The sequence below is a fragment of the Crocodylus porosus genome, unplaced genomic scaffold (genome assembly GCF_001723895.1).
Source record: "Crocodylus porosus isolate Cpor-Errol unplaced genomic scaffold, CroPor_comp1, whole genome shotgun sequence".
In the NCBI taxonomy this organism is placed as follows: domain Eukaryota; kingdom Metazoa; phylum Chordata; order Crocodylia; family Crocodylidae; genus Crocodylus; species Crocodylus porosus.
In genome coordinates this window covers 45,542,150-45,550,501 of record NW_017728931.1, presented here as the reverse complement: position 1 = coordinate 45,550,501, position 8,352 = coordinate 45,542,150, and the positions used below count along the sequence as shown (strand labels likewise).

Here is an 8,352-nt window from a genome sequence, read left to right as displayed (position 1 = left end):
GCTCAGCTCAGCTCAGCTCAGCTCAGCTCAGCTCAGCCCAGCCCAGCCCAGCCACAGAGCTCCTACTCCTACTCCTGCGGCTGCCAAAAGGGAACTGCTACTGGGCCCAGGCCTCAGTTGTTATAAAGGGCCTGGCCCTGCCCCCTTCCAGTCACCTGACCAGCTGGTTGGCCTGGCAACCCACAGCTGCCCTGCCCTGATGATTGGCAGCTCTGACAACCCTCACCTGAGCTGCCCTGGTGACTGGCAGCTCACCTCTTCTTCATCTCAGGCACGGAGCACCCCAGTGCCTCCGTGACAGCTGTGTACACATATCACTCATCTAATCAGGATTTAGTGAGCAGCTGAATGGAGTGCTGCTTTTCTGCCATTGATTCAACAATACAATCCTAGACTAACTGTACAGGTGTTCTTTGCAAAATCCCAGTTTAAACTGTTACTACCTTGTCACAGAGCACTTAGGTGCCCTGCGCCTGAAAACAGAAATGGCTCAAGAGAGATCCCTAGTGGTGAGAAGGGGGAGGCGCAGCTGCCAATCACCAGGGCAACACAGGTGCTGGTTGCTGGGGCAACCAGCAAAACCTGCTGACAGGAAGGGGCAGGGCTTAGCCCTTCTTAAGCCCAGGCAGGAGGCCAGGAGGGCAGTTCCCCTCTGGCAGCCAAGGATGGGGGAGGATTGACTGCATGAGCTTCCCCTGGTTGCTGCCATGGGTTGGAGTATTTTCCCGGTAGAGATTGTATGTCATGTTGACCAGACAGCTTAGTTTTATATTATAGCCCAGGGGCTTTGTGTTTTGTGTTTACTGTTTGACCGGAGGACCGGGTGAGGCTATCAGGGGTTGGAGGAAGCCTTATAGGGACTCCGCGGTAGCATGGGGGTCCTGGTGCCAGAGGGGGCGCAGCATCTTGGGGGGTGCATTTGGCCCCAGCCCAGAGTGAAGAGGGGCAGTGTGGAGCCCCGAGTAAGAGGGGGCAGCGAGGTACCCCAGTGAAGTAGTGGAGAGGGCCAAATCACAACAAGGCCCAGGTCAGAAATCCTGTTGGCACCATCTGCGAGGCTTGGGCTGTGGTGTGCAGCATCTTGGGGCTGCATTTGGCCCCAGCCCCGAGTGAGAGGGGGCAGCGCGGAGGCCCAAGTGAGAGGGGGGCAGTGAGGAGCCCCAGTGAACTAAAGGAGAGGGCCAAATCACAACAACATTAGCTTCCCACTAATTACATCACTCAACCAATTAAAATCAAGGCATGGCAGGCGAGTAAGCAGGCGGCTGGCTCATAACAGGAGGGTGAAGTCACGTCTATAAAGACTCCTGTAGTGATGCTCCTGTCACAATGGTGCATTGGCCGGGAAAGGTTTATGCGGCAGTATGCATTATAAGATGCTGGTTTGCCAGTATGAAGAAGAGAACCCTTGGGTCTACACGGAGAGACGAGAATGGACGTGAACCCCCGGCCCAGAGTCAGGAAAACAAGATTTGGGTTGATCACACCAAACGGTACAAGGCCCACAGGATCAACCAGAGGGACAACAAAAGGTGGAAGCACCTGACCTGACCTGGCCCAACGATGCGGGTAGGAATGTGTGGCTACGTAGCCCGAGTTGGCTGTGAGGCAGGAGATGAGCTGCCCACACTGGTGGTAGAAGTAACCATAGAGGGAAAAAGAGTAGTGGCTATGCTGGACTCGGGCTCAGTGCAGACAGGGGTGCGGAGCGACGTGTTACTGGCAACGGAAATAAGAGTGGATCGTGTGAGGGTGCAGTGTTGGTGCGGGGCCCCCTCAATTTTGACAGGATGAGGGTCACCCTATGAGTAGGCAATACGACCCGCCGGATGCTAGTGGGGGTCACAGAACATTTACCCTACCTAGTAGTATCGGGCTGTGACTGGCTGGAGTAGTTAGAAGAAATAGTGGGTGTGAGGCGCAAAGAGACTGCAGAGGGTTTCATGGGTGAAACTGAGCAACCACCTCCTGAAAAGGGAGCGGGACAGAGGGTGGATATCGCCCATTTGGGAGAAGACGAACACTTTCAACTGGAGCAGAGTCGAGAGACGGACTTTTAGTGGGCACTGAAGGAACACCTTGCTCGATGAAACAATAAGGTATTGAGGCTGGAACTGATGAGAACAACCCCAAGGTTTGAGGTAAGGAACGGCCTCCTATACCAGATCGAGCAAGGGAAGCCAGAAGGAGAGGAGGTTGCTTAGCTGATGGTCCTGTGGCGGTATCGACGAGCTTTGTTGAAGGTGGCTCATGAGCTCCCCATGGGCGGGCATCTAGGCCAGGATAAGACATTCGAGCAAGGTTTTATTGGCCAGGTATGGTGGGGGAAGTCGCAACATATTGTGCTTCATGTCCTGTCTGTCAAAAAGCAAACCCAAGGCTGCCCGCAAAAGCTCCTTTAGTTCTGATGCCTCTGGTAGAGGTTCCCTTTGAGACGGTGGCGGTAGACATTGTCGGGCCACTTCCCCGAAGTAGCACGGGAAACCAGTACCTGGAAGCTGTGCCAATGAGGAGAGTGTCTGCGCCAAAGGTGGCGAATGAGCTCTTGAAGATATTCTCCCGGGTAGGACTTCCTAAAGAACTACTGACCAATCAGGGAATGAACTTTACATCATGTGTGTTTAAGGCAGCGAGTAAAGCCTTGGGGATTAAACAGCTGAAGATGGCCGTGTATCATCCCCAAACAGACTGGCTTGTGGAACATTTTAATCAGACGTTGAAGCAGATGCTGAAAAAGTTTGTGGTTGAGAGCCCTCAAAGTTGGGACAGAATGATACCTCCTTTGTTGTTTGCAGTAAGAGAGGCACCCCAGGCCTCCACCGGGTTCTCACCTTTTGAATTATTATATGGCTGGCAACCAAGGGGAATCCTGGATCTGATTAAAGAGAGGTGGAAAGAACAACAGAGTAACGACCAGAACATCATCCAATATGTGATCCAACTTTTGGGAACGCCTTGAAGCGGATCGGAACATGGTCTTAGGAAACCTCAGAGAAGCCCAGCAATGGCAAGCAAGACACTACAACCAAGGCACCCAGGAAAGAAAGTTTGATGTAGCGGACCACATGTTGGTCCTATTGCCGGACAGTGAGAGTAAGTTACTTGCCCGGTGGCAGGGACCCTATGAAATCACATGCCGAGTGGGGCCTGTAGACTACGAGGAATACCAGATAGATAAGCAAAAAAAGAAGCAAGTATACCACGTTGTCCCCGACGGGCCTTCTTGTGTTGCTCCTGGGAGCTCTGCCCTCCTGGTTGGTGGCTACTCCCCGTCCGGACTTATTTGTTACTGTGGGTGCTCGTTCTCCCACATTGCCAACCCCGCTCTCGCCTGCCACAACTTGTTGTTTCCCAGTGGGGCGGGGCTAGTTCACGGGTCCCTCTGTGGCCCAGGATTGGTCCGCCGGTTGCACATGGGGCTCTGCCACCCCTACACCCCGGCCTCACACCACCTATGGGCTCCACTTCCCCGTGCCTGCTCTGTGCTGCTTCTGCAGGGTTCTCACATGGCTTTTGTACTCGATCCCACAATCTGTGGGATACTCCTACCTTAATGTCGACCACTTCACAGTAGCCTGCACTGGTGCCTCAGTCGCACCCTCTATAGACCCCATGCCACAAGCCCTTCACCCGGTGCGACACTCCCCACTTGGAGTTACTGATGTCCTAACTACCTTGCTGACCCTCCACCAGATCCCTATTAGCCTGAATGGTGGGGGAAGGGATTCACCTTAGTTGCTCTCTGGCTGCCCCACTCCTGTTCTTTTAACTGATGTCCGCTGGTCTTGGCGGCGATCCCGCCCTCATCTCCCTCCAGCCAGGTGGTCCTCGGTCCTTCGCCCCTCTTCGGCGTGGCCCGCACCTACCGTCTCGGAATTTACTTTGGGGTCCTCGGAATCTTCCTGGGTCGTCCCGATCTTCAGTCGCTCACCTGATCTGTTGCTTCTGGGTCAATCTGCTGGCGTCCCCGGCGTCGGGCTTCCATTCTGGGTCGCTGCTCCATCCGGCATGCCGGCTCGGCGTTGCCTGTCTCGGGGATCCTGCGCCGTCGCTGGCCCTAACCGCTGCTTGATCCCCGGGCTATCCTCCGGAGCGGCAGTCGCCATTTTTAAATCCCCCGGCCAGCATCTGAAGCTGCCGTCAGCTGCTGGCCGCAGCTGTACGAAGATGCGGCTAACGAGCCGCGCTGGTTCTCCCTCCGGCTCTGCATCTCTCCTGTCCTGGGCTTCAGGTAAGTGTCCCTTGTTACCTCGGCCCCGGAGACACACGTCAATATGTTAAAGAAGTAGGAGGACTGGGAGTGTATGTACTTAGCCCCTCATCCCGAGGAAGTAGAGTTGGGACCCACGTTAACAAAAGAAAGTGGACCGGGTGACGTAGAACTGGCCCCGCGCCTGTCAGAAGAACAGAGGAGACAGGCTGCCGAGCTAGTCAAGGAATTTGAAGATGTATTCCAGGGAACCCCGGGGGAAGCTCACGGTGTGGTACACCGGATAAAAACTCCTCCGGGCCAGGTGATATGTAAGAATTGGAGACGGATCCCCCAGCGACTCGAGGGCCAGATAAAAATGGAGCTGGCAATGATGTGGGAGCAAGGTATAATATGCGAGTCCTACAGCGACTGACGAAGCCCCATCGTAGTGGTACCTAAGTCCGATGGAAAAATCTGGCTCTGCCTCAATTATCGGGAAGTAAATGCAGTGGCCAAGTTTGACGCTTATCCAATGCCCAGAGTGGACGAGCTGGTGGAAAACATTGGGCAGGCTCACTACATTTCCACTTTAGGCCTGACAAAGGGTTACTGGCAGATCCCAGTGGCACCCGAAGATCAGGAAAAAACAGCATTTGCCACCCCATGGGAACTCTTCCAGTTCTGACGCATGCCCTTTGGGTTGCATGGAGCTGCGGCTACGTTCCAGTGTTTAATGGACAGAGTGTTGTCTCCCCACGGGGGTTACACCGCAGCGTATATTGATGATATTATTTTATATACTGAGAGCTAGGATGAACACCTCGCCATGCTGAGAGCAGTAGTTCAAGCCTTGAGAAGAGTGGGGTTGACAGCCAATCCCAGAAAATGTACAATAGGAAAGGAAGAAACGCAATACCTGGGGTTCCTAGTAGGAAGTGGGAAGGTGAGCAAAGTGGAGGCATTGCGGAGATATCAGGTGCCCCGTACCAAAAGACAAGCAAGGGCCTTCTTGGGGCTGGCCAGTTATTATAGGAAATTTGTACCTCACTTTGCAGATGTGGCTGTATTGTTAAAGGAGATGATAAAGGCAGGGGCTCCCACCAAAGTAAGATGGACACCGGAGGCAGAAAAGGCGTTCTGAGCGGTGAAGGATGCGCTATGCCTGCAACCACTTTTGTATACACCTGATTTTAACAAAACTTTCCTGGTGCAGACTGATGTGTCAAGCGTGGCTATCGGTGCAGTATTGGTTCAGAGAGAAGAAGAAGCCGAGCATCCTATAGCCTACATAAGCAGGAAGCTACACCCGCTGGAGCAGACCTATGCCATGGTTGAGGAGTGTCTAGCAATTAAATGGGCCATTGAAACACTCTGGTATTATTTATTAGGGCGGAAGTTCACAATCACCAATAACGCGCCCCTGCGCTGGTTGCAGAGTAAGAAGACAGACAACGCAAGACTCATGAGGTGGGCCCTTAGCCTTCAACAGTATTGTTTTAAGGTGGAACGCTGCCCAGGAACCCAGAATAGAGATGCTGACTTTCTTTCGAGACAGTATGAGGAAGAAGAGGGGCCAGGAGGAGCAGAAGGACGTCCGACAAGAGAGAAGAGAAGGAGGCATATATTTAGAGGCCCTAATCTTGCTGCTAGGAGGCAGAGTGACCCCTCCGATTCTGGGATCTCCCGGGGGGGGCCAGTAGGTCAGGCAACCAGAGAAGAAAAGTCAAGACCTGGAGCAGGACAGGAAGGCAACAGGGAGACTGACTCCCAACAATGATAATAATGTGCCTGCCGCCTCCATCAGAAGGACAAGCCCTGCCCATAGCCATCCTCATGGATGGGCTGGAGCCTCATCCTCCAGGTTCCAGCCTTGCTCATGAACATTTAAAACAGGGAGAGAAGACTGGCCTAAGCGGCATCCTACCAAGGTTGGCTAGTGTGGGGGGTAACTCCCAATAAATCCCACACGGTGCACCTTGGGTAAAAGGCGAGTAGGAGGCGCCTAAAAACCTCCACCTCCTATACCTAAATGGCCGGGTGCTGGAGAAAAACGGCTGAGAGGGGAATCCCAGGCGGATGGAGCACCTGGTGAAAGAAGAAAAGACTCGGCTCGGTGAGTTTGGAGTTAAAGGGGGGGAGGTGTGTCACAGAGCACTTAGGTGCCCTGCGCCTGAAAACAGAAACAGCTCAAGAGAGACCCCTAGCGGTGAGAAGGGAGAGGCACAGCTGCCAATCACCAGGGCAACACAGGTACTGGTTGCTGGGGCAACCAGCAAAACCTGCTGACAGGAAGGGGCAGGGCTTAGCCCTTCTTAAGCCCAGGCAGAAGGCCAGGAGGGCAGTTCCCCTCTGGCAGCCAAGGAGGGCGGAGCTCGGCCAGTGTGGAGAGAAGGGAGAAGATTGACTGCATGAGCTTCCCCTGGTTGCTGCCATGGGTTGGAGTATTTTCCCGGTAGAGATTGAATGTCATGTTGACCAGATGGTTTAGTTTTATGTTATAGCCCAGGGGCTTTGTGTTTTGTGTTTACTGTTTGACCGGAGGACCGGGTGAGGCTATCAGGGGTTGGAGGAAGCCTTATAGGGACTCCGCGGTAGCATGGGGGTCCTGGTGCCAGAGAGGGCGCAGCATCTTGGAGGTGCATTTGGCCCCAGCCCAGAGTGAAGAGGGGCAGTGTGGAGCCCCGAGTAAGAGGGGACAGCAAGGAGCCCCAGTGAAGTAGTGGAGAGGGCCAAATCACAACAAGGCCTAGGTCAGAAATCCTGTTGGCACCATCTGCGAGGCTTGGGCTGTGGTGTAGGGGAGGACAAGGAGCTGCAGATAGCGCCCCCTGGCACTGCGGCATATAAAGTGGGGAGCCTCCCGCTAGTTACATCACTCAACCAATTAAGATCAAGGCATGGCAGGCGAGTAAGCAGGCAGCTGGCCCATAACAGGAGGGCGGAGTCACCACTAGAAAGACTCCCGTAGTGATACTCCTGCCACATACCTCTTATCTGGGAAACTTCTTTATGATTTATCCTGGGAAAACTGGCATGAACATCTGGACCACTTTGTCACAGATGCAGTGATAGAAGTTTTAATTTAAAAATGTTCCCCAACGAAAAAGGAGACTAAGGAAGTTGGTAATTAGCTAAGTTAAGTAGCAAGTTAGTTAGAGAGCCAGACAAAGACTCTACAGAGGCTTGTCTACTGCTCCACAAATAAAGTTTATCGTCTAGTTCTTTTTATTTTTGTATACAGGGACTGTGATGATGACACAGGCTGGGGACCATTGGAATCATTATATAACTTGCTTTGTTCTTTGGACAAATGTTATGCAAGTTGATTAAGGCAATGATTTATGGCTATGCAAAACAACAAATTAAGAAGCACTGGGAGAGGCTGCCAAACTTTTAGAATTATTTGTCAATAGTCTACATGTTTAAGCTACATTAAACTTTTCCTAATGTTTCCAGGACCAAGCAGAAATACCCTTTTTGTTTGTCTGAGACACTACTTTATGCAAGCAAGGGACTAGCAATGACTCCTGAGTTCCATTTCTAGCTCTGTGACTTACTTGCTTACTTTGAAAAAGAACGTAGCCTTTTTTGTCTTTAAATCACTATCTTTAAAATAGGTATAAAATTTATTCACCCTTGTTGTGGCTTCCTGAATTTTCATGAAGTGCTTTAAGATCTTCATATGAAAAGTGTTATCAAAATATGAAGTATCATTTCCTACTTAACCAGTTTTCAAACCACACAATCTATAGCATTCTTATACAGAAAGGGTTAATAGACTGGTGTTATACATTTATTTTGATATGCATAAATCTTGAAAACTTTAGTTTGCATTGATGCTATTTTCCTGCTTTAAAAATGGATTTTTCAGACTAAAGCTTAAAAGATTTGCTAAAGGGAAATGCTCATGTTCGGGAAGTAAAATTAGACATCAGTTTTGGCACTATTTGTAGTCAGATATACTGAGATGCATCCTACTAATCTTTATTAACTGTTTCTTGATTCATGGAAATATGTTTATGCAGGTCATGATGTCCTTCTGCCCTGCTTTCTTCTTTCATTCTGAGAGTACACAGAAGATTGAAACTTATACCAGTACTACCCTGGTAGGATGATACATTTTGATATTTTGCAGACTCACGGACTGTAAATAAAGCGGT

General features: G+C 51.3%; 1 long non-coding RNA gene across 1 annotated transcript in view; it reads left to right on the top strand.

Moving 5' to 3' along the window:
* Positions 1-7,757, top strand: part of LOC109316567 — a 20,995-nt gene extending 13,238 nt beyond the window's left edge. Inside the window, exon 3 of the long non-coding RNA XR_002102872.1 lies at positions 7,434-7,757. This is a non-coding gene — a long non-coding RNA (uncharacterized LOC109316567). The remainder of the gene's footprint in view (positions 1-7,433) is intronic.
* Positions 7,758-8,352: the final 595 nt, after the last annotated feature.